The sequence below is a fragment of the Mauremys reevesii genome, linkage group 1 (genome assembly GCF_016161935.1).
Source record: "Mauremys reevesii isolate NIE-2019 linkage group 1, ASM1616193v1, whole genome shotgun sequence".
In the NCBI taxonomy this organism is placed as follows: domain Eukaryota; kingdom Metazoa; phylum Chordata; order Testudines; family Geoemydidae; genus Mauremys; species Mauremys reevesii.
In genome coordinates this window covers 57,840,031-57,867,612 of record NC_052623.1, presented here as the reverse complement: position 1 = coordinate 57,867,612, position 27,582 = coordinate 57,840,031, and positions in this window count along the sequence as shown.

Sequence of the window (27,582 nt, the reverse complement as noted above, 5' to 3'; positions counted from 1 at the left end):
CTTTTAATGTCTGATTGACCTGTGGATCTAGACTTTGGAAAGGCCTTAGTACAGGGTTCGGCAACCTCTGGCATGTGGCTCACCAGGGTAAGCACCCTGGTGGGCCGGGCCAGTTTGTCTACCTGCCGCATTGGCAGGTTCGGCCGATCATGGCTCCCACTGGCCACAGTTCGCTGTTCCAGGCCAATAGGGGCTGTGGGATGCCACGGCCAGCACATCCCTTGGCCCGTAGCGCTTCCCATTGCCCCCATTGGCCTGGGATGGCGAATCGCGGCCAGTAGGAGCCGCGATCGGCCGAACCTGCCGATGCGGCAGGTAAACAAACTGGCCCGGCCCATCAGGGGGCTTACCTTGGCGAGCCACGTGCCAGAGGTTGCCGACCCCTGCCTTAGTATCACATATGATAGGACTAAAAAAAAATCTCATGTTATCTAGTCTTATGCCATTCTATTTTTGCCTGTGCTGTACAGGACATTTGTATACATTAACTCCACTAATGCATTTCTGTATGTTCTACCTCCCCATGGCAGTGGAACAGTGTGTTTCACCCTCAGAGGAGCTCTCTAAACCCCAGATTGTGAAAGGCCATCTGTCATCTGCTCTTAGTCAACTCCCAGATGCTGCCCTTTCCTGAGCTGAAGTAATGCGGATATATTTCTTGACACTTTGCTCCTTTGACTCTCCCCACATTTTATATAATGTAGGTCCAGGCTATATTTGAGACCATTTTACTGAGCCTTGCCCTAATGTGCATTTTCATTCAGAATCTCACTGTCATTTCTTAGGTCAGCAGATAAATATTTCTTTGTTGTGTGGACCTTGGTCTGTGGAACTTTCATCCCTTTATCTGTCAATCCATTCCCATTTTAAATGAGGCTTTTCTTTTCCAGAGGCGTTTGAAACATGACCATTATTAGTCCCTTACTTACCTTTTTCCCATTTCTATTTAATATTAGAATCTCTTTTTTATTTTATTTAAAGGCACAGCTGAGTGTTTGTACTGTATGTTAAATGTTTTAAAAAGCACACAGTGCCCTGGCTGCAGTTCCACAGCTGTAACTAAGGACAGAACTTGCTCCATTCTATCTTATCAAAAACCCTCACATCTTCCCAGCATAAGCAGTATTAATCATATACAAGTATCACAATGCTTACCGCTAATACCTCTATCATCTTGCCATGCCTGTTAAACAAAATTGGTTGTCTGATGGGATAACGGCATATTGAAAATGTACAGTAGAAAAACTCTAAGACCCTGATCCTTCTGGTTTATTGCAGTCATTTCTGTTTGGGTACAGACTGTCTTCTGAGTATCCAGGAAAGCCATAACTACCGTGACAAAGAATCATGCAGTGATGACAAACATAAACAGTGCCATTATCGTCTGATAACATGGCACCATTGTCGAATCATTGAAGAACATAATGTTGCCACAAGTCTGATCACACAGACGTGCTCTGAGCTCTTATGAAGGGCATTTAGTTAATGGACATCATCACTCACTATTTACCGTGTATTAAAAGTGATCTCCTTAGCCAGGGTTCCAGGCCTATGATTTTCAATCTTAATTTAGCAGTCCCAAAGCACTGAAGAAGAAGCCTACAGTCTAGACAGAATAAGACTCGGAGAGTAGATGCAGGCTTATACATCAATGGAAAATTTTTGTTCCTCATTCCAATAGTCATGCTACAAGTACTTATTGTTAAAAATGGCACGTTGCAATAGGGAGATACAGTGCATAAAGATACGATATGGACTATTCACAGATATTCCAAATAGTTTCCTTTTAGGCTTTGAAAATATTTATTTACATTTCTAAAATCTCATACCCTGGGGTCATGCACAAATACTACTTGATTTAAACCAAACCAGCCATTCAGAAAGAGTCCTAAACACAATAACAAACTCTCCAAATCACACCAGTTAACTCACAGGTTCCCCCACCACTTTAACCCAGCAATTTATCCTTCCTCACCAGGAAAAAAAAAAGGGAAGACTAAATAGTTCTTGAGGGAAGACATGAAAGTCAAGAGTTTTGGGATCAGGAGAACCAGGTCAGACAGTGAATCCCACAGTTGAGGAAATGCTACTGTGAATGCACTGCCTCCAGAGTCCAGCCACATCTTAATTAAACCAATGGGTGGCATTAGCTTAAGCACCTTAGAGGATCTCTGCTGTATCACATGGGAAGAGAAGTGATCTCAGAAGCAGGTCTAATTAACTGTACATATAAATGGATAGCAATTTATGGCTAGGGGAGCAACCTACCTATGTGTGGAAATATCCAGAAATGTTCAGTGCATCTTTAGTGATAATTTATTTGAATATATACTCCAGCAATTCTTCTTCTTCTAAGTATTTGTTTTTATTCTTATATTGCCTCATATCATGTGTTGTGGAATACAGAATTAGGATTATACTAACAGTCAGGTTACATAATTAGGGGCTGATCTAAAGCCTGTTGAAGGCAATGGCAAAACTTTAATTGACTTACATGGGCTTTAGATCAGGTCAATAAAGTCCTGATTTTTAATTCCCTTAAGGTGACCTACCAGGTACCGTACATTTACAGTATTGTTCATTGACCTGGGTGTACTATTAAAACCAAACAATCTGACAAATACAGTCCTCTGTAATCTGACAAATTAGACAGGAAGACACTTTTTCAAAATGTGTTTTCAATGACTGTGTATTTCAGACTGTGGGCTGATCATATTAATTTAGACTATTGCTTCTAACTATTTCTTTGACTACTGACTACTCATTGTTATCTGTGCTGTGCGACTGGTCACCTAAGTCATATGGCATTGTTTCTGTTCCCTGACTGGAAGACGGAAAATGTATAAAGAAGAATTTAGCACTTCTGTCATGAAAAGAGAGTATTCTTTTTTTTTGCAGGCGAACATGGGTACTTCCACAAAGACCAGTCATTCCTCTAACATTCAGGAAGGAACACAGGAACAAAGAAATTACTATTTCATACTGGACCAGTGGTCCAGCTAATCAGGTATCCTATTTCCAATAGTGAGTGTTATCAGAGGAAGATGCAATGAATCCTATATGGATGATATAGAATGACCATCCATAGGGGAATTTTCTGAAGCATGACAATTAGTGGTTGGTTTTATGGCTGAAGGAAAAAGGTTCATATCACATTTTTTTTTATCCTATCTAATTGAACTGGATTTCCTCCATACTTATGAAGTTGAGAAACAAACTGTTCAAAAACAGGTGCCTAAAGTTTGATTCTCAAGGCTACATTTAGCCATTTAAATAAGTGACTTAGTTTTCAAAAATGCGGTGTGTCTGGATGGAGTACCTTGACTTTTATCTCTTTTGAATGTGTCGCTTTTCCCTTTTTTACTAAATGCCTCCTTGTTCCTATATTTTGAGAAAGTAAATAAAAGTGCATAATTCACCTTTTGTACACTTCTGTTCCATCAGCCTTGTTTTCCCTCTAAATGAAATGTTTCCAGGCTTTCCACCACTTTTCATAATTTTTCCATGTCTGATTATTTTTATTACACATTTCTGGTCACCTTCTTTATCTTTTTTTGAGATAGAAAAAGCAGAATTCAATATAGTACTCCCACTGAGGTTATTCTATCCATTTATAGGATGGTATTATCATACTCTCAGTGTTATCTTCCTCCAGTTATTATGCATTCCCACGTTTTGTTTACTTTTTTGGCTGCCATTGTACATTGACCAGTGTTTTTCATTTAACTGCCTACAATGGTATGTATTTTCCCTGAATGATTAGTTAATTTAGACCCCAAGTCGTATGAATGAGCAGTGCATGTTCTTCTTTCTTATGGGCATTTCTTTGCATTTGCCAACAATGCATTTATGTGAACAAAAACTGTTCATGGGACTGCTTGCAGAAGAGTAGACTAAAGGACATGCACATGGTCTAACCATATGGGAATTCAAGCTAAAGTTAATGTATACTGATTCATGGTAGCTAACCAGCTCTAGATTTCCAGCTTAGGGGAAATGCTGTATGAGAACAACAGGCTGTGCAGGCCAGAACTAAGGTACATTGGCATTTCTATCTACTATTGTAAGGCCTGTATGTTTATGGTGCCTAGACAATGCTATCACTGCTATGCATCCCCCAACTCTTCACAGTGCAGACATACTTTTGACAATCCATGTTACAGAAATTAAAAAAACAAAAATAGAAAACTTATTATAGATAGTAAGATACTTGACAATTATCACCCCAACTAAGTAAACTCTGTATCTCTTTTCCCTTCCTTCTGATTTTGTATTTTTCCTTTTCGGATTGTAAACCCTTGGTTTTAGCGTATGTTTGTATGACTGCTAACACATTTTGGATGCTAACACAGTATAAACAATTACTGATGATTTGAAAAAAGACTTGGAGAAAATAAATGAAATAGAACTGGAAAAGAAATGGTGAACCATGGTCCTGATTCTGCAATCTGAAGTCAGTGGGTCTCCACATAAATTCAGGAGTCTGCCCACACGCCACCAACTCCAGGATTGAGTTATTTAAAGGCAAAAATAAGTGAAATTACACTAGCAATGAATTCAGCTCAAAACTTTTCAAAGTATTTTAGAATTTATATTGTTTGACATCTATTGTAAATAGCCAAAACTTTACAAAACACCACACACTTATATTATATTGGTGCTAGATTATCAGTAATAGGTACATATCATGCTGGACATGTGACAGATATGCCAAGATTCCAGGTCAATGTTTCATTGACCATTAGTAATTTGACATGTGAGATATTGTTAACATAAACATTTCCTACTTCTTCAAAGGCAGGCTTGCTATTTTTGATGTTTATTGTAAAGTTTCCCAGGAGATACACTTGAAGTAAAGACTTGAGGGAAAGATTTTCAAGAGTGATTAGTAATTTTTGATCATCAGTTATTGAGCACCCCAATTCAGACACCTTCAAGGAGATTGAGTTTCAGAAAATGCTGAACATCCACCCTTGGGAAACCCAACCCCTTTAATTTGTCTCACTAACTGGGCTCACCAAAATTGAGGCATCAAAAATCATTAGTCACTCTTGAAACTCTCAGCCTAAAGGGCTTTGTGAAATAGTGTGGTCATTATCCAACTTTAAATATAAAAATACTCTAATGGTCTGCTGGGTACATTCATGCTAGATCACTTAAAAGAAAATCACATTCTGCTTTTAAATAGTTTTGAGACAACTTGCTAAGCCACAGAAAATGTTGTTTTGTTTTTTACTAAGTAAGCATCAAATCTTGTGCAATCAAAAATGATGCCTCAGAAGATGAAACCTTCTAAAAGTATTAACTTTAAATGAAGCAAGCGTAACTCAATCTTTTCTTTTCTATTTAGAGTACACTTCTCATAACTTATGTAGTAATGTTTTGAAGTTAACAAAGCCTTACTCAGTTTGTAGCAAACAGCAGTAAACAAACATTCTGAAACAGTGGTTTGGGAATTGCATTGGGTGTGGGATTTCCATCACAAGGCAATTATGCTAGAAATATACTGAAATACTTGCTCTTATTTACAGATCTCATCATTAACACAGAGCTGCTACATTTTCATTCCACTGTTAAACATTAATTCATGTATTTTAAGATCAGATGGGACCACTATGATCATCTAGTCCAGTGTTTCTCAAACTTGGGATGCTGCTTGTGCAGGGAAAGCCCCTGGCAGGCCAGGCCAGTTTGTTTACCTGCCACTTCCGCAGGTCTGGCTGATCGCAGCTCCCATTGGCTGCAGTTCACTGCTCCAGGCCAATGGGAGCTGCTGGAAGTGGCAGCCAGTATGTCCCTCGGCCCGCGCTGCTTCCAGCAGCTCCTATTGACCTGGAGCAGCGAATCGTGGCCAGTGGGAGCCACAATCGGCTGGACCTGCGGATGCAGCAGGTAAACAAACCAGCCCACCAGGGGCTTTCCCTACAAAAGCGGCGTCCCAAGTTTGGGAAACACTGATCTAGACTGACCTTTGGCATAACACAGGGCATAGAGTGTCACTCAGTTTCTGCATCAAACTTCTGTTTGCGCTATAGCATATCTTTTAGAAAGCGATCCTGTCTTAACTTAAATTAGTGGCTCCCCAACTTTTTGCCATCATGACCCCATTTTCATGAAGTCTTTCCTGCTGGGATCCCTGACAGAATGGAGGATGCCATTTTGAAGAGCAAAATGGTGTTCTCCACACCATGACTTCATAGGCACCATACATGCGAGGTCACCCCACATGGAGGAAACCATTTTACTCTGCAAAATGGTGTCATCCACTCACTGTGACCTGATACATATGGTGTGTGTGAGGTCACGCCGTGTAGAGATACCATTTTGTAGAGCAAAATGGCATTCTCCATGCATCATGACCTCACATCCACCATACATGCAAGGTCACACTATGCAGAGTAAAATGACATCCTCCACACAATAGAGATCTCTGTGACCTCATCAGCTGATGTCTTGACCCCATTTGGGGCTGCAACCCACAATTTGGGAACTACTGACTTAAACATTGCAAGTGTTGGAGAATCTACCAAATACCTAGGCAAGCTGTTTCAACAGTTAATTACCCTCACTTAATAATTAGCACCTTTTTCTAGTCTAGCCTCTCTGTATTCACTAATGACAGTGCGATTAACTATGCAAACACGTCACCCATTTACCACATATTATTATTTAGATAGTGAAGTGCTCCCAAAGTGCAAGATGCTTTCCAAACACAGAGGAAGACAGTTTCTGCCTCAAAGAACCTACTGTCTAAAGCCGTGAATATGCAACTGGATTTGCATGTGCAGATCCCCATGCTTGTACGTGACACCAGTGAGACACTGAACGGGTGCAGAGGTCTGACCCACAGATCATTTTGTGGGATAGGGGAATAAAAAGACTAACATACAGATTAAGAATGTGGGAAAAGGATGTAAACATACAATCAAGTGCCTAATGTGATGTCTGGATAGTTAACTGTTTGTTTTTCTTTGATTTAAGAGAATCTCATTAACTTCTCCTCCCCCTAAAAATCAGCATTTACATCCTTCTTCACATATGATCTGCTTTAGTTCCAGTGTCCTCTCCTCACAGCAGAACAATTATTTTATTAAATCAATATTATACATCAAATCCATATGTTAATCTATCCCTTTCTGCATGGAAAGGGGGAAGGTAGAGGAGCTACCTCCACATATTTTTCTTCACTCCCACGGGGAACACTTGGCAGGCACCAATATGCATACATCTGAGTGGATGCATGTTGCATGACCTACCAACTCCCCAGAGAACAGTCCTGGAAAGCTACAACAGCTAAGGGGCTGTATGAATTTCCCGCTGAGCTTCTTCTATGCAGCTGAAACTCCTTAAAAGGGTGGTGAGGCTTCAGGGGTGTCCAGAGATTTCTACAGGAAAAGAAATCAATGGAAGCATGGCTCCTGAGAGCCAGGGGCCTGGAGAGAAGGGGGTGTTAGGAGACCATGGAGCTGATTCAGAGGCATAGGGCCTCCACATACATGACAATCTCCCATTGATATCAGTGGTTTAGGATAAAGCCTTTAGTTCCTACCTGTCAAAAGCTAGAAGCTGGGAGTGGATGCCAGGGAGTGGATCACTCTGTCATTGTCTGTTCTGCTCCTTCCCTCTGAAGCTTCTACCATTGGCCACTGTCGGAAGATAGGATACCAGGATAAATGGGCCATTGGCCTAACCCAGTATGGTCATTCTTATGTTCTTATGACATTCATGTGACTTGAGCTTTTAAACTAAGTCCTTTCCCATGCAGTCCCCAAAAGAATTTCTCCCTTTCAAAGGGTTCTTTTTACAGACCCAGCCTCCAGACTAATCAGCACTCAGATGCATCTCAGACATGTGAATCAGTACGCAGCCCACCTAATGCACTGTGGCCTCATCCTAAAAGTTGCTCATACTATTCCATCTGCTGCTTAAGGAGGCTGAATATGTCAGCTCCTCCATACAGGAGCACAGAGAGTTGGTAATATCCCCTTTGGCATTATGTAAACAGAGTCCTTGCATAAAAATATCCCCTTTTATTACAAGTCATCTCCTTTAAATTTCACCTTTTCCAATTGGCTTTCTTTATATTCATAAGGACATTTGTACTTTCTCCATGGAAAGTAGTCACTGGGTTTTGTTCCTCCAGTAACTGGTCAGTACAGAGGAAAGAGACAGATGAAATAAAGCCCTCATCAAAACCAGGACATGCTTTTCTCTCCAGGGCTTACAGAGTTGCTTTCCTGAGATGAAAAAGCCCATGGAAGCCAAAATGCTCCTCTCCCAGAATCTTTTTGAGAGCTCTCATGCCTCTAAAGGCACCATTAGAACAGCGGAGGAAAGAAATCCTATTCCTCCTGTCAGACAAAATGCAGAGCTCTGCGGGAGCATCCTCAACCCGAACTCATTCCCCTTCTCCCTGTTTGAAACCTTGCCCCTGGCCTCCACTGAGAACAAGTGCTGTACCACTGTTTTCCATTTTACATGAATCTGCACGTGCCTGAAATTCAAATACTTTGCTTAAGTGCTTTATTGAATCAGTGCCTAAATTAGCAGCGGCGCTGAGTGCCCATATGTTTGAGCAGATCAAGTCCTACATGCCCAAGAGAAGTGGAGCTTTGGTAAACAATGCTCTTTTGTATCCTACATTGTTCTCTATCCATTCTTTACTCAAAGTACAGAATAGTGCTGTCAGGAGCTTAAGCCCAGATCCTCAGAGGCATCTACCGCTTGTTGTTTTCAATGTGAGGTAGGCACCTACCTTAGAGAATCTGGGCCTTGTTGACAAACTGAATAATCTTAGTTAGTGAAGGAAGTACTTAGTTCCTGCAATTCTCTTGAAACCTGGAGATCTTTCCAGATGATACATCTGAAACTTTGATAGTTTTACTTCAGAAATGTATAGCTGATAATGAAGGAAATAATGAAGATTGAAAAATGGTGGATCAGTAATAATTATAATTGAAAGTTGTTCTGTGTTCCTTGCCAAGTCTATCTGCTTTGTTAAATGTTCCACATTGGTTTTACAGAGATCCTTAACAAATACTTGTAATTTTGATGCTGAGGAGCTTCCAATACAGATTATTATAGGGTATCCCCCAAACCATGAGATTCATGCTTAACAGGGAATTAAGGGAAAATGAATGAAATTGTTTACTGATGTCCACAGCAATGCCTTGACTATGCCTTTGGAGACAGGATTTTATTCATGAGTTATTTATCTAGATTAAGATTAATATCATCATCATATGGTCCAGAGTACAATTTTTAGGGTTTCTATAATATCCTGATTTACCTGTTAAACTATGAACCAATGGGGGCACAGATCAAGGTATATCTGTTTATGAAGACCTTTGATTAATCATCTCAGCAGGCTTACAATTTATTAATTTAAAATGATTGTATCAGGGAAAGACTTCTATGGTATGTTGGTTTTAATTGTTAAAGTGCCCAGTGCTAGGGAAATAGATACTGCTCTGTATTCCTTGTCAAGTCTATCTGTTTTCAGCTTTATTAAATGCACCACATAGACTTTACAAGGATCCTAAAGAAACTGTTTTAATACTGATGCTCAGGAGCATGAACAAATTAATGTAATCAGTTAACGAAGGGACAGAGTTGGAGACTGACATGGCTATGTTTCCTTTTTGTGTTCTGTATTCAGCTGGAAGTGGGGGGAAATGGGAGAAATGGTACCATCCAGTGGTTTCCCCAGGAATTGAAATTAGGGGAGGTGTTCGAATTTACAGGGAGGGTGTCAGGACCGATGAGATATATAAAAGAGATATGAATAAAGTAAATATTTTGTTAGGGTGATGCAAATTTAACATAAGGATAATGCAAGTTACACCAAAACATATAACAGGTCTAGATTTCTAAAAACATATAAATTTTTTTTAAAAATGTATTTAATTTAAATTGACTTTTGAAAAGTAAGCCATCATGGGATAAGAGGGAAGTCCTCTCAAGGATCAGTAACTGGTTAAAAGATGGGAAACAAAGGGTAGGAATAAATTATCTGTTTTCAAAATGTAGAGAGATAAATAGTGGTATCCCTGATGGGGTTGTACTGGGACCATTACTGTTCAACATACTCATAAATGATCTGGAAAAATGGGTAAACAGTGAGGTGGCAAAATTTTCAGATGATACAAAACTATTCAAGATAGTTAAGTCCCAGGCAGACTGGGAAGCGTCACAAAGGGATCTCACAAAACTGGGTGACTGGGCAACAAAAATGGCAGATGAAATTCAGTGTTGATCAATGCAAAGTGATGCACATTGGAAAACAATCTCAACTATATATACAAAATGATGGTGTCTAAATTTAGCTGTTAACACTCAAGAAAGAGATCTTGGAGTCATTGGGGATAGTTCTCTGAAAACATCCACTCAATGTGCAGCGGCAGTCAATGAGTCCCAACATTCTGGTTGCTTTTTTAAAAAGAACAGGAGTACTTGTGGCACCTTAGAGACTAACAAATTTATTTGGGCATAAGCTTTTGTGGGCTCCAGCCCACTTCATCAGATGTAGCCCACAAAAGCTTATGCTCAAATAAATTTGTTAGTCTCTAAGGTGCTACAAGTACTCCTGTTCTTTTTGCGGATACAGACTAACACGGCTGCTACTCTGAAACATGCGCTTTTTAAAGAAAGGGATCGATAATAAGACAGAAAATATAAAATTCATGGTACTTGTACACCTGGAATACTGTGAGATCTGGTCACCCCATCCCAAAAAAGCTATATTGGAAATGGAAAAGGTACAGAGATGGGTAACTAAAATGATTAGGGGTATGAAACAGGCGAAGAAATTAAAATGACTGGGAATTTTCATCTTAGAAAAGAGACAACTAAGGGGGGATATGATAGCGGTCTATCAAATCTTGACTGGTGTGAAGAAAGTGAATAAGGAAATGTTATTTAATCCTTCACATAACAGAAGAACTAGCAGTCACCCAAAGAAATTAATAGGCAGCAGGTTTTAAAAAAACAAAAGGAAGTATTTTTTCACACAACATAAAGTTTAACCCATGGAACTCTTTGCCAAGGGATGCTGTGAAGACCAAAACTATAACAGGATTAAAAAAAGAACTAGATACATTCCTGGAGACAGGTCCATCAGTGGCTATTAGCCAGGATGGGGAGGGATGCAACACCATGCTCTGAGTATCCCTAGCCTGTTTGCCAGAAGCTGGGAATGGGCAACAGTGGATGGATCACTTGGTGATTATCTGTTCTGTTCATTCCCTCTGACGCACTTGGCCTTGACCACTGTCAGAAGACAGGATACTAGACTATACCCAGTCTGACCATTCTTATGTAAAAATTAATTATAATAATAAAAATGTTTAGTACAGAAACTCCCCAACATAATGACCTCTCAAGATAGCAACAATGTGAGATAACCACCTTGGCAAACACTGCATTTTAAAAATCTTGGCCTACTAGGAAACATATTTATATAAGTTTCCATTCCCAGTCACAAATCTAGCATTTTGGAGCAAAGTCACTAAAATATAGTCCAACAAACAAATGTTTATTTAATGTGCCCCTTATTTAAGCCGTCGGAGGGGCTTCCACGTGAGTACACCTCCCAGGTGGGGGGCAAGAAGGCATCTTGCTCGTTCCTCCAGCTGCTTACTGTTTGCTCTGGCCATGGCTGTTCATTCACTCCACCACTCTGTTGCCAATGGCCCTGCGCAGTCACCTTCTGCTGCCACCTGCCACTGTGACCTCTGAGAGTTGGTCTCTTGAGGTTCCACCCGCTCTCAGTGATTTCAGCTGAACTCTCAGTGAGGAAACCTCGCTGCTAGTGCAGTCTGGGCTGTCTTTTACTCAAAAACACTGTCCCCACAGGAACACTGTCCCCACAGCAGGACTAAGCACTTAGACCTGATTTTAGTCCAAAAAGTTGCGAGGCCTCAGCAAACTTGTTGACAATGTGCTGAAGATTATTTTCAGTGTGAGCCATGAGGGCACAGTCGCCGGCAAAGAGTGCCTCAAGAAGGAGTTTCTGCACTGTCTTAGTCTTTGAATTCAGGCAACGGAGGTCAAAAAGTGAACCATTGTGCCGGTATTTCAAGTATATACCTCGGTCCAGATCTTTCATTGCATGGTTAAGGACACATGCAAAGAACAGGTTAAATAGGACAGGAGCGAGAACACATCCTTGTTTCACGCTGTTGGTGATGTTGAAGGGGGCTGATGTGGCTCCATCAGACAATACTTCGCCTGTCATGCTGTCATGAAAAAGGCATATAATCTGGAAAAATTTTCTTGGGCCACCAAGTCGTCTTAGAATGGTCCAAAGGGCTTCCCTGTTGATGGTATCAAACGCCTTTGTCAGATCTATGAAGACAGCAGACAGGTGCATGTTCTGTTCAATGCACTTCTCTTGTATTTGTCTGACAGCAAACACCATGTCGACTGGGCTCTGCCAGGTCGGAAACCATGTTGACTTTCAGGTAGATTTGCCTCGGAAATACTGGCTATTAGGCGGTTCAAGATGATGCGGGAGATGATCTTCCCACCAACGGAGAGGAGGGATATGCCTCTATAGTTTCCACATTCTGCTTTGCTGCCTTTAATCATTCTTGTTGCTCTTCTCTGGACCCTCTCCAATTTCTCCACTCTTTCAGTACCTGTTTTCCCTCAATTACAAGGTTTCATCCTGTGAGTTTGTCAACGATGAAACCACGTGTGTGTCTTGGAAGCACGCAAAAGACCGGTATTCTGTCTCTGGCAATACCAACGTCTTCATAGCCTGTTTCACCACTGCTTATGCCTGCTTAGAACTATACAACCTCCTAGAGAGGTTGCAAGAGTGATGCCTGTACCACGACACTGAGTTGGTGATATTTGTGAAAAGAGAGGGTGAGTGGAATCCCCCTCTAGGGGATTATTTAGGGGACTTCACGAATGATTATTTTAATTAAAAAAATAATAATTTGTATACTTTTTTCTGAATTGATCTTTTTTTAAAAAACAAACAATCACCAAACATCAATTGTCTTTAAACCCCTCACCTGGGGTGCTTTATTGGGTAACATGGCTATGAAAATCATCGCAAGATACACGTCTGTGCTTGTTGAAACATGTTTTGAGCAAGACTAGGCATGCCCAAGGAATATCTCATCGGTAAATGTCTGTCCATAACCTTTTTCAAAAGCTCCTTTGGTTTTAGATAGGTTGGTAGATCCTTGATGATGCGCTGGAGAGGTTTTAGTTGGGGGCAGTGGCGGATTAACAAATTTGCCGCCCCTAGGCCCTCAAAAAATTGTCATGCACCTATGCCCCCGCATGCCAGCTCACCTCCGCTCCCCCACAGCAAGCCTGGGAGGGAGGGGGGAGAAGGGGAGTTGTGGAACGCTCAGGGGATGGCAGCGGTGGAGCGGAGATGAGCTGGGGCGGGGAGCGGATCCCGGCCCCCCCCCCCCGGTAACTCCCCGTGCCCGCGGGCCTCAGCTGACCTCTGCTCCACCTCCTCTGAGTGCGCCGCTACTCACTTCTCCCTCTCTCCCAGCACTTTCGGGTGGCAAGCCTGGGAGGGAGATGAAAGGAGGGAAGCGCGGCACGCCTGGGGGAAGAGGCGGGCCAGGGATTTGGGGAAGGGGCAGAGCTGGGGAGGGGGTGTGAGCAAATTTGCCACCCTAGGCCTAGGCCTTGTTGGCCTAGGCGATAATACGCCACTGGTTGGGGGATGAAGGTGATGGCTAGTGGCGTTCTGTTACTTTCTTTGTTGGGCCTGTCCTGTAGTAAGTGACTTCTGGGTACTCTTCTGGCTCTGTCAATCTGTTTCTTCACTTCAGCATGTGGGTATTGTAGTTGTAAGAACACTTGATAGAGATCTTGTAGGTGTTTGTCTCTATCTGAGGGGTTGGAGCAAATGCGATTGTATCGTAAAGCTTGGCTACAGACAATGGATCGAGTGGTGTGGTCTGGATGAAAGCTGGAGGCATTTAGGTTAGTATAGCGGTCAGTAGGTTTCCGGTATAGGGTGGTGTTTATGTGGCCATCATTTATTAGTGCTGTAGTGTCTAGGAAGTGGATCTCTTGTGTCGAATGGTCCAGGCTGAGGCTGATGGTGGGGTGGAAATATGTAAAGTGGAAGTGTCCCTGTCTGAAAGCCAAGCTGTTACCTGTCTTCTATTTAAAGTTTTACTATGCTTTCTGGCCACTTGAGAAAGAGGGTTCACTCCGCCGAAGCTCCCAACTTCCCCAGGGGTGTAATATATTTCCTTTAACAGAGCTGCCTGTGTAGAAATGACTGTTACTGGTACCGTCTTTTACTAACACAAATATGAAGGGGGACACATTCATATTGACACATTTAAATAAATAAGTTTTATTAATTGACTGGTTTAACACGACCTTTTACAGCCGCCTGTAAAAATGGACACCATGACCCCTACCATAAGGGAGTCTGAGCTGGTTCATTCTTCCATTTTGTCCTTTTCTGGATTTTCCTCTTGAGATCTGTCTCTCAGACATGAGCAAAAACAGCTGATGCATGATATATTTACTCCCACGGGGCTACCGATGTCAGTTCTCAAAGGCCTCTAGAAAGGCATCGTCGAGCTGTTGAGAGATTTTCAGAAAAGAAACAGTGTAAGCACCCCACTGCTTGTTTTTAGATTTACACAACCTCCCGGTTCCTAACCTCATTACACCCCATCATCAACCGTCACTTCTTAATCATTCATTTACCTGAGCGACATCTTTTCCATTCACCTTGTCCTCTGGTGACTCCCCCGAGCTGCGTTCGTCTTCCACCTCTAGGGCGGCGGACAATGAGAGGCCTTCATGCTCATTGGGGTGCTTCACCAGGGTTTGGGTTTCAGGTTCTGGCGTATCCATCAACAACTGAGTCAAAGGGCCCTTGTTGGAACTGTAGCGCTTTCTCCACACAAGCCCTCGGGGCTAACACAAAGTCTGAAGTTCTCACCAGGGTGGTGAAGGAGTCCATGTTTCCATGATTTCTAAAGCACGTGTTCTTGGTAAAAGATGACCTCTTCTGCCCGGATTGCTGGGACTTATGGGGTGATGGTGCTGCGCTCTGATTGGCAGAGGGTGCTGGGAGGAGTTCTTAGAATGGTCACACGACACTCTTCTGGGCAGGTCACCCCGCCCCGACACACCACTGATTGGTCAAATCTGCTCTCAGGGCAGTGCTGTGTGGCCGAAACCCATCCTGATTCACAGAGGGCAGTGGAGGAGTTCTTAGAGGGGTCACACGAACAACTTCTGGATGGGTCACCATGCCCCGGAACACCCCTGATTGGACAAATCTCCTCTCAGGGCGGGCCTACAGGTGAGAAACCCCTCCTGATTGGTAAAGAGCAGTGGGAGGGGCTGGGGCAGGAAGGAAGTGAGGCCCTTGAACCAAAGAGCGAAAGAAGGAGAGATCTGCCACAGACCTGAGGGGAGTGCCATCCGAATGGAGTATGACTAACCCCAATTTCCCCTCTCTACAGCACACCATCCAAGAGCTGAGATGCCATGGGGCTGGGGTGTCGGAGCAGGGGAGGAAGATACTAATAATTAAAGGGAGCTTTAGTATAATAAATGGCCACGGCCAAGCTGTGGAAAACAGAGATCTCAAGAACTGAGGCTTGGATAGTTGAGGTGCCCTGCAACTTAAACCCCAGTCCACTGCGCCTGCATTCCAGATATTAGCTGAGCTTCCTGGGCTCGATTACCTGCAGCACAGGAACGTAGCAAGGCCAAGGTTTGGAGAGCAGAACGTGGGCCATCTACCTAGTGTCTGGGAGCAGACAAGTGGCTGGAGAGAAAGTTCTGCTAACCCCCTTAGAGAGGCAGGTACTATTACAGCAGGACTCTCTGGCCTTCAAGGGATAGCAGCCTCAAGTACAAGCAACCCATTGGCTAGCCATCCCCAGCATCACTGGGCGGGGGGAGAGGCTGGATGGGGTGGCACTAGGGCCCAGGGAAGGTGTTGTAGCTGATACCTCTACAAGCAGCTTCTCAAGCCTGGGAATTATTGAGGTATCTAGCCCAAGGAACCTGATGAGATCAACTTCTGACAAAACCAAGTACTGGTTGGTTTGTCCCAAGCTATAAAGGCCCAGGAAGGTTATGGTTCTATTACAGGAGGGGATGGGTGAGGTTCTTTGGCCTGCAAGGTGAAGGAGGTCAGACTAGATGATCACAATGTTCCCGCCTGGCCTTAAAGTCTATGAGGAACTTCTTTGCTTTCCAAGAGATGGGAATGCCTCAGAGGGGATCCCACGTAGTTAAGACCCCAAAACTTCTTGAGCCCCTCCCAGTTGTGATTCCTTCTTCCTATGAGCTCATATCCCTTCCCAGCTCTGCTGACCTCTTGGGGCCAGATTCACCACAGGGCTTAAGTGCCTAACTGCTGCTTTAGGCACGTAATGGCCAGAATCAGGCCCCACTGGGATGCCCAACCCACCGCCCAGCTGCTGCTCACCACTGCAGGCTCCTAAACTCACTCGACAGTGACATTTTTTGTAGTAAAAGTTCACTAGGTATCTGTGTTTCTGAGCATGCTCCCTGCAGTACCCACACCAGGGCAGGAGGAGGCTTGCCACCTAACTTGGCTGTGGGGCCCAATCAGACTCCTCTAAGTGAGCTTACAGAGGGTGAGGAAAGGATGGGGAGGTGGACGACCCAGTGTCCAGGCTCCCTGCACCAATGATTTTTTGATTATTCCCCCCGCTCATGGAACAGTTTCAACAGGAGTGATTGAGGGAGCCCCTGTCAGGCTGTCCCACCAGTGTGTTCACCTGACAGGTGGCAGATGCCCATTCAAATTCTTCTCCCCTCAGCTAGAGGGTGGGCCTTGAACCTGGAGTCTTCTCCACTGCCAGCTTTTGTGAATCCCTTTCTCAGGTGTCCGTCTCACCTCAGTTGTTCTACAGGGAGCCCAGGCACCAACCCAGGTTTTGTGAATCATCCAAAAGTTAGGCATGGTGACGTTCACTGTCACCACACCTCAGTCACATTGTGAATTTAGCTCTTGGTGTTCTGTGTCAAACTGAGTGACGTTCTTTGGATGAAGAGGATTATTAAATGAAAAATGCAATTTTGAGTGACCTGAAATGAATAGCGCATTTGACACATACAGTTTTGGCCAGTCACAAAAGGGCCAGGAGAGAAGGAGAAAGGTGGTGCTGCTGGTGGTGTTGCAACTTCTCTGCCTTTAGTCCAGTGGTTAGGCTGCATTTACCCTCGCTGTAAAAGGCAACAGTTCAAATCTCTGCTCTGTAATAGACCCACCATGGACTGTCCTGGAGTCACTGAAAAGTCTGAAAAATTTCACATTCAGTTTGACCCAAAACAAAACTTTAAAATAACGTATTTCTCATAAGTGCCACTGAACTGAAATATCAGGCTGTCCCACCAGTGTGTTCACCTGACAGGTGGCAGATGCCCATTCAAATTCTTCTCCCCTCAGCTAGAGGGTGGGCCTTGAACCTGGAGTCTTCTCCACTGCCAGCTTTTGTGAATCCCTTTCTCAGGTGTCTGTCTCACCTCAGTTGTTCTACAGGGAGCCCAGGCACCAACCCAGGTTTTGTGAATCATCCAAAAGTTAGGCATGGTGACGTTCACTGTCACCACACCTCAGTCACATTGTGAATTTAGCTTTTGGTGTTCTGTGTCAAACTGGGTGATGTTCTTTGGATGAAGAGGATTATTAAATGAAAAATGCAATTCTGAGTGACCTGAAATGAATAGCGCATTTGACACATACAGTTTTGGCCAGTCACAAAAGGACCAGGAGAGAAGGAGAAAGGTGGTGCTGCTGGTGGTGTTGCAACTTCTCTGCCTTTAGTGTAGTGGTTAGGCTGCATTTACCCTCGCTGTAAAAGGCAACTGTTCAAATCTCTGCTCTGTAATAGACCCACCATGGACTGTCCTTGAGTCACTGAAAAGTCTGAAAAATTTCACATTCAGTTTGACCCAAAACAAAACTTTAAAATAACGTATTTCTCATAAGTGCCACTGAACTGAAATATCCATTGTTTGCCCAGCTCTAGCTCTATATAGAGCCCACTGTGGTAGTGCCTAGGCATCCAATCAGGGAGTCTCTGCCACTGTTTGATCAAGGGGGACCCCCCTGCCCTTAGCCTGTAGTAAATCCCATGTCCCAGGCGGGCCTGTGCTTCAGACAGGAGGCGCTGTAGCAATCTGCATTGGTTTCCACATTTAAGCAACACCCCCACAACCGAGCCCAGACAGAGGCCCCCTGGGCAAGCAGACTTACATCAAGCTGTCTGGGACAGGAACTGTTTCAGCCCTGTCCCTGGCAGCTCTGCTGATTAAATTCTAGTTCTTGTTTGCTTTCCCTCGAATGACCATTTTGATGTGCGGGTATTTTACTATGTGAAACACCCATTAACAAGGTTTTGCAAGTTTTCTCTGATCTGTTTATTAATGTGATTTTCCTTAAGTGATCTAGTTCTAATGAAGCCACACAGACACACAGTAACTAGGTATTCTACATGCAGAGAATTCTACTCAACACTTCCCCTGCCCATAACATTAATTTTATACTATGGACAACCAGCTGCCAACCAGCTTTTTCACTTGAGCGCTGTCCAAAAGGGATGGTGCCAGCCCACATCATGGAGGTATTTAAGCAGGGTGTTCATTTTAGCAAGGGCAGGATAAGGAGCTCCTGATGTACTGAAAAATCTGCTGGTCATCTAGCCAGAGCTACCATAATATGAAAGACATGAGGATTACCTCTACCCATCTGAGTACAGTTTGCATTTCTGATATCCTGTAATGTTTCCTGAATCAGTGTGAGTTTTTCCCCATTACTCAGTGGCCACAACATAGATTCTGCTTGACTCCCGAATGAATATTTGGGACTCAGAACATGAGAGGGGAGCAACAAATGTGCACAGCAAATAACTAGGCACTATAGTCTAGTGTGTCAGATGTTTTCTGTCATCCTGGTGGCTGAGCACATAGCTAGGTACAGAGGACCCAGGAAGCTTGCTCACCCAGAGCAAAGCCGGGATCTCCAAAACTTCAGCACAGCCCTCCCACGTCTTTGCCTTTGTTTTCCAAAGCATCCAAAATTAAGTATTCATAGTAGGTACTGAGCACCGAAATTGCCCTCCCTGATTCCCTGCACAATAAGGCCACTATATGAAGTATACTAGTCATGTTGATTTTCTGAGGTCCTCGATAGTTCTCCTATAATATTTTTCTCTTTTCAGTGAGCTTTTCAGCTTCCACTTATGTTGTCACCTTCTATTATCCATAAACTGTTACATAGTGAGATATTATTCACATTATTATCCTCTCCCAATATTTTTATTTCATCAGTAATTTATATTTTACTTTTATTCCTTTTGGGCATCTCTTTCTTTTATCTGAGGGCTTTCTGGAAATATATTATTTTAAGACAACTAAATTAACACTCTCTTTTGTTCCCAAACTTTTATCCTGTTATGTTATCATCTTGCTGATCAGTTTTGTTATCTGCAGTTCTTGTTTATAGTAGTTTTTACTTTTATCTCATAGTTGTTTGGACATATTTTTATTTTTAGCACTGCCTTACATAAAATACAGCCTGTTAGTCAAAATGCTGTGCATGAAGAATCTACCTCCTGAAGCGCTCTTCTAAATAATGGAACAATTGATTATTTTGAGTCTTTGTCCTTACCAGTCAATTTCTACAGTGACTAGACTTGATACTTCCATTTATTACATTTTGATTAGCAGTTAAGATTTGCAAGTTTTATTCCCTATGCCACATGTACTTTAGTTCCTGATCATGGTGATCATATCTGTTGACACACATGGAACATTACAGTTATGCTGAAGTGAGTTATAAAAGGAAGATTTGATACTAACCATGTGTCCAGAATTCTAGAAAAAGTTTGGGGAAATTTAAGTTTGCTAAGGTAGCCCAAAGGAAGTCTGACATGATGGAATACATGGAAGTATGGAAGGCAGTTTTCTCTGCACATCTAATATATTACAGGAAGTGGCTTTTGAAAATTGATATGTAGCATCTATGAATGATGAGGGCACTCTCATATTCATTAGTGGCCCTAATTCAGAACTGCATTCCAACTCCCTTTCTTGATGACAGGATATAAAATAACAGTTAGGAAATGTAATTTGCTTGCATCTGTTCTGCTTGGAGTGTGCCGAAACATAGACTCTTAGACTCAGTACATTACTTTAATCAGAATGTATAATCTTTTAATTAAATTATTTCCCTAAATGATCACTAAAAGTTGCCTTTAATTTACATTATGGAGAAGGCCTTTGCCTCCTCCACTGTAATGCTTTCGATGCATTGCTGCTTTCAGATTTAGGCTCCAGTTCTGCAACTTTCATTCTTGCTGAATAGTACTTACTCACGCAAGTAGTCCTAGTACCTGCAATAGGATTATCTATACAAGTAAGTGTTACTTAGTATGAGTAAGGGTTATACAACGGGGCTGTGGGATAGCTGGAATCATAGAATCTGTGACAGACCCAAACCAGTGGGGTACAGGAGTCTGGTAGAGGGCAAATATACTGGTCACTGGATGAATAGTTTTCTGTTCCCTGTGTGACCAGAGCAGGGGCTGCACTAGAGTAATCGGGAACCTGCTAGAACCAATTAAGGCAGACAGGTTGATTAGAACACCTGCAGCCAATCAAGGCAGGCTAATCAGGGCACCTGGGTTTAAAAAGGAGCTCACTCCAGTCAGGCAAGGGGAGCCAGAGGAGAGGAAGTGCGTGTGAGGAGCTGGAAGCAAGAGGTGCAAGGGGCTGAGAGTGAGAGGGTGTGCTGCTGGAGGACTAAGGAGTACAAGCATTATCAGACACCAGGAGGAAGGTCCTGTGGTGAGGATAAAGAAGGTGTTTGGAGGAGGCCATGGGGAAGTAGCCCAGGGAGTTGTAGCTGTCATGCAGCTGTTACAGGAGGCACTATAGACAGCTGCAATCCGCAGGGCCCTGGGCTGGAACCCAGAGTAGAGGGCGGGCCCAAGCTCCCCCCAAACCTCCCAACTCCTGATCAGACACAGGAGAAGTTGACCCAGGCTGTGGGGAAGATCACTGAGGGGAGCAAATCTGCCAATAAGCGCAGGACCCACCAAGGTAAAGGAGGAACTTTGTCACAAAACATAGACTATTAGGGTTGGAAGAGACCTCAGGAGGTCATTTAGTCCAATCCCCTGCTCAAAGCAGGACCAACACCAATTAAATCATCTCAGCCAGGGCTTTGTCAAGCCAGGCACTAAAAACCTCTAAAGATGGAGATTCCACCTCCTCCCTAAGTAACCCACTCCAGTGCTTCACCACCCTCCTAGTGAAATAGTGTTTTCTAATATCCAACCTAGATCTCCCGCACTGCAACTTGAGACCATTGCTTCTTGTTCTGTCATCTGCCACCACTGAGAACAGCCTAGCTCCATCCTCTTTGGAACCTCCCTTCAAGTAGTTGAAGGCTGCTATCAAATCCCCCATCACTCGTCTCTTCTGCAGACTAAATAACCCCACTTCCCTCAGCCTCCCCTCGTAAATCATGTCTCCAGACCCCTAATCATTTTCATTGCCCTCCAGTGGACTCTCTCCAATTTATCCACATCCCTTCTGTAGTGGAGGGGGGAAGGGTGGAACCAAAAGTGGACACAATACTCCAGATATAGCCTCACCAGTGTCAAATAGAGGGGAATATTTACTTCCCTCAATCTGCTGGCAATGCTCCTACTAATACAGCCCAATTGCCATTGGCCTTCTTGGCAACAAGGTCACACTGTTAACTCATATCCAGCTTCTCATCCACTGTAACTCCTAGGTCCTTTTCTGCAGAACTGCTGCTTAGCCAATCGGTCCCCAGCCTGTAGCGGTGCATGGGATTCTTCCTTCCTAAGTGCAGGACTCTGCACTTGTCCTTGTTGAACCTCATCAGATTTCTTTTGGCCCAATCCTCCAATTTGTCCAGGTCACTCTGGACCCTATCCCTACCCTCCAGTGTATCTACCTCTCCCCCCAGCTTAGTGCCATCTGTGAACTTGCTGAGGGTGCAATTCATTCCATCATTAATAAAGATATTGAACAAAACCGATCCCAGGACTGACCCTTGGGGCACTCGGCTTGATACCAGCTGCCAACTAGACATCGAGCCATTGATTGCTACCTGTTGAGCCTGACAATCTAGCCAGCTTTCTATCCACCTTATAGTCCATTCATCCAATCAATACTTCTTTAACTTGCTGGCAAGAATACTGTGGGAGACCATATCAAAAGCTTTGCTAAAATCAAGATATGTCACATCCACCACTTTTCCCATATCCACAGAGCCAGTTATCTCATCATAGATGGCAATCAGATTGATCAGGTATGACTTGCCCTTGGTGAATCCATGTTGACTGTTTCTGATCACCTTCATTTCCTCCAAGTGCTTCAAAATGGATTCCTTGAGGACCTGCTCCATGATTTTGCCGGGGACTGAAGTGAGGCTGACCGGTCTGTAGTTCCCTGAATTCTCTTTCTTCCCTTTTTAAAAATGTGGGCACTATATTTGCCTTTTTCCAATCATCCGGGACCTTCCCTGATTGCCACAAATTTTCAAAGAAAATGTTGTCACTAAGAGGGTCATTAAGGCGAATCCAGAGGATGCTGAACTAAGATGACTACCTGAAACCAGAGCTCTGAGGGGACAATAAAGTGATCTGCCTCCATTAAAAACCCTAACCCCCACCCCTCCAAGAAAGCAGAGCACTAAGTTGCTGAGGATGGACTCTCCTGCCCCCTCTTCAGCAAACAAAACAAAATTAAAAACTCCTGTACACCTCCCTAAGAAGAGTGCTTCAGGATCACAGTGTACAGAGTCCTCTCTGAGTGCAAGTGAAGGACATAGCCACCTAAACAGGCAGGAAGGACAGGACTGAAGAAAATTAACTGGTGTACATCAGGGAGCTGATCTCTGAGTTTAAGGCCCTGAGAAACAATCTGATGTCCAAGGTTCTAGCAGTAAAAAAGGAAGTTATTGACCTGGAAGATCAAGTTACTGTGCTAGAAACTGGCTTAGGAGAAACAAGAGAGAAACAAAGTTAAAGAGCCATATGGCACTCCTAAGAGAGAGAGAGAGAAAGAGAGGGATGAATCTTAAATTAGGTGATGTAGAAAATAGAGAGATGAGTAACAACATTAAAATTGAGGGGTTGCTTGAAAGTTTCGAAGGCGAAATCTTCATCTGATACATCTGATAAATATCTTATTAAATCCAAGCTCTCTGGAAGAAGTAAAAGCGCATAGGACATTGTTCCCTTCACCTGAGTCTCATAACAGCTCTAGAGATGTGACTGTGAATTTTTACTATTGTAAACTGAAAAAAAATAATTATAAAACTAGCCAGACAGCACTTTTGTTACCAATTGGTCGATACTTAGACCAAGTACATTTATCTGCAGAAACACAGCATCCCTGCTGAATGTTTTGATGGTGAAAAAGGGCTCACTCTGTACGATGGTACCACATTGCCAAATAGAAAGATCTGATAATTATATTACTGCATAATGTTTCTCTAAACAAAAATATAGGCTCAGTGTTGTCATGACTGACATTTTATTTCTGATACTTATAGGGGGCTGAGTTGTAAACCTGTTGAAACTTCCTAAATACTAGTTCTTAAAAAAAAAGTCACTGAATGTCAAAACCGCTACAGTAATCTATTAATTGTTTTTCGTGTGACAGACGTGGTGATGCTATGCAATAATCTAGGAATACTGAGATGTAATAATTTAGGAATACTGTATGTGACCTGGTCAGTGAGATAAAGTTATTGTATATTAGGTTATAAGACTTTCCTGTATGAATGTATTGTTTTAGCTTAATAGGGGACTGAGGGAAAAACAAGCAGGGAAGTAACAAAATAACTATAGATAAGCAACCCCCCAGCAAACCATGGGGGCTTGGAGAGCAGAAGCAGTTACAGGATAATAGCGAATTTCCAGGCCCCTGGCTGAAGCAGCACACCTGGTCTGCCACTGCTGGGAATGAAGAGATCAAAAGAACACTCAACTGTTAAAAAGGTCTTCTCAAAAGAGATGATGTAGTCAGGAGCTCTCTAGGGAGACAGGTGGACATGGGGAGAGACTCTGTGCAGGGAGCGTAAAGAAGTTGGGCCTTCTACCAGATCTAGGGAGTGATAAACCTTAGGGAAAGACAAGCGCAAAAATAGATTGATTTATTATTTTAATATGTTTTTCTCGTAAATGCTTTGGTTCTAAATAAATAATACTTTCGTTGAAGAAGGCTGTTTGGTTACTGGATACCACTGTCACTGGTCTAAAAGGGAAGAAAACTGCAGGTTTGTGTCATTTCACCCTGAGACAGGTGACAGCTTGCGGCCTAAATGGGGTGGACTCAAAGAAACCAGGAGGGGTCAGAAGTGAGTTAGCCTGGTACTGTAATTGTTATATATATGGTTTTTTCCTCTAAGAAATGAAATTTTCTTGGAGTCAGAAAAAGTATCTAATATTGGATATACTTTGTATAATTTATTCTTTAAATTCATATCCAAGCTTTTGAGGCACGTATAAACTACACAGGAGGAGTGATTCATCTCTCTCCTTCATAATTAGAAAGGCAGGACCTGTGGGAATCAGGATTGTGAAAGAGTTGGAGAAACTTTTAATTTAAAAATGAAAAACAAATTAAAAGTCTGCTTCTGCTCCCATTGAAGACCAGGCCCCAAATCACACCCCACCCCAATAGTAAATTAATAAAATCTAGGCACATCAAAAGCAAAACCGTTACCCTAGATGTTTTTCAAAATGATATATACTCTAGGGATTATTTTGGGAAAGTTCTATGGCCTGTGCAATACAGGAAGTCAGATTAGATGACCACAATGGTCCCTTTTGGCCTTGGAATCTGTGAATCTATGAATCCCAAGTAAAGGTTTTACCCCAAAAACTCAAAAGTTCCAGGGACTCCATAAAGTCCACTAGGGACTTCACTAGTGCTATTGATTTTAAAGGTTCTCAGATATTTTGTTGAAGGCTAACAGTGTAAAACCCACAGATAGAGAAATCCCCATCAACTTTGGTGAGGGTGGGAACAGGCCCTAAATCAAGGTACAATACTACTCCCAATTGTTTGGGAAACAAAAGACAGTGTCAGCTGGTTTGGAATGGGCTGTGGTAAACACTTTTGCAGATTTTCTGAGAGAGCTATCTGTCCCAAGGGATATTTGTTTTCTCTAAATAAAGATTATAAAAGTGAAAGAGTGGATCACAAAGTCTATTCTAAAGTACTTCATTTCTATTAACAGTTGTTTATTATTTAAGAGTAAGTTGTTGTCAAGGTTTAAAGCAGAAAATCTATATGGCTAACTGAAATTATTGCTTATTTTATTACTATTTTATTACTATTATTTTGTCTTTTCTGAATCATTCAGCTGTTAAAAAGTGATGCTACAGAAAATGTTACCCACTAATGTGGAAAATATGCTGCTGCTGCTATGATTTTATGCATATACATTAATAATCTTGTAGTGCATATTTATCCTTTAGCAGATTGCCAAAGTATTTATAGTGCAACTGTCTGAAAGAACAGAGAACATTTCAGTAAGGATGCGATCACAAAATAATTAGACATGCTAAAATGAATAATTATATGTACAAAGATCAATCCAGTTCATGGTGCAAACAACTGAAATTTATGGCTCAATGATTTTCTGGAGCGTGAGGTGGCCTCAATGAAGATGTATGCTTCAGAGAGATATTCCTGATTGATTGTTTGCTGATGCACTTGCAATATCAATTATACTAACACAACAGTTCCTTCCATGACTGATAGGAACTTGTTGACAGGAAGCTGTTTTCCAGCAGTGGATTGCCCTTCCCACACTGAGCTGATTTTTAACTCAGCAGTCCATTAGTTTAAATGGTCTCATCTAACAGCTTGCATCAATTACAATAGGGGTTTCAAGAAAGAAAAGAATGAACTTTTTTTTTAACTCCATGGTTTATCTTTGCAACATAACCACACTCACACAAATAAAAAACAAAAAAGGAAAGAAAAGAAAAATACACCACGGTCAGATTAAGCTAATGATATTAGGAAAAGCAAAGAAACCATCACCGTATCCTAACTAGAGATGAGGAAGTCTCAGGCAGAGTTGTGAATCAATGTTCTTGACCACACTGAAAATTTCATTTGGTTAACTCTGTGGATGATCCAGACCTCACAAGGTCACAGGTTTGACCTTGACATTTCTCCTGAAGAAAACTCATTTGTGACTGGGACCACTCACTAAGGATCTGTGAACACTTATGCACAAGAGTAACTTTACATAGGCTACCCTTCTAAAGGAAAAACCCATGGAAAGAGATTTAGTGGGAGGCAATCTCCACAAGGATCCCTTTAAAAAGCTCCTTTCACTTTATCCTGTCTGGAACCCAGGAAGCAAAGACCAGCCATTTGGAGGTCCTGTGTTCTTGTGCCCAGATCCCACCTCACCCCACCCCACCCACTGGAGCTGACTCCTCGCTGCAGCTGTCCCCAGGATCAAGCTGAGCTTCACATTATAATGAGAGGTCTGAGAAGAAAACGGTGAAGATCCAATACTCTGTTGATGGGGGAGACACAGGGAAAGGCCATAGCTTGCACAATTTCAAGATCCACACTTACAAGAATTATTGGAACAGCTGGGGACCCTGTGGCATTGGTTCTGTGTGTTTATGTATGTATATGTGTCTGAGGCTACATCTATACTTGGAGCTCAGGATGTGAGTCCCAGCTTATTCAGATAAACCCACACTAACTCTGCTTGAGCTTGCAGGCTAAAAATAGCAGTGTAGCTGAGGTAGCTTCCAAAGTATGTACCAAGGGGTCTGGGCAGGTATGTATTTAATGCAGCTAGCCCAAGCCACTACCCGTGCTACCCCGGCTATAATGGTATTTTTAGTGTGGTATCTTGAGCAGAACTTGTGTAGGTACATCTGCACGGGCTAGAAATTATATGCCCAGCTCCAGTGTAGATGTAGCCTATGTGTGTACATAGATATCAGGAAATTAACAGAAAAAAAGTTTGGTAACTAAGTTTAAATTTCAACTAAGTGTGGATATTGAAGTATATTAGACATAATCCCTCCTTTCCCCAAAAAACCAGCCCTAACTCTTAACAGTATAGAAAATCATATTTATGGGGAAGTGGATATATATCAAAATACTCTCATAGTGAATACGACCTCTTCATGAAATGAACACTACATATTTCATATTTCAAAATAACCTTAGTTCTGCCCCAACATTCAATGGCTGCCTGTTATCACATCCATCTGTTGACTTCTCCAATTCCTGTATAAGATAGAACATATTAGCTTTGCCATAGAATTAAAAGAATTGTGTTTTTGAATGCAAGTCTCATATGAAATGGAAACCATTGTTAGTTGCAGATACTACAAGAAGGATGGTCTTGTGGCCAACGCCTGGTTAACATTACAGAGTTAGGTCGATGTAAGGCAGGTTATGTCAACCTAAATATGTCAGTGTCTATACTACAGCTGTGCTCTAGCTGATATAAAGGTTTGTCTGCACTTACCGGGGGATCAACACTGCAGCGATTGATGCACCCGG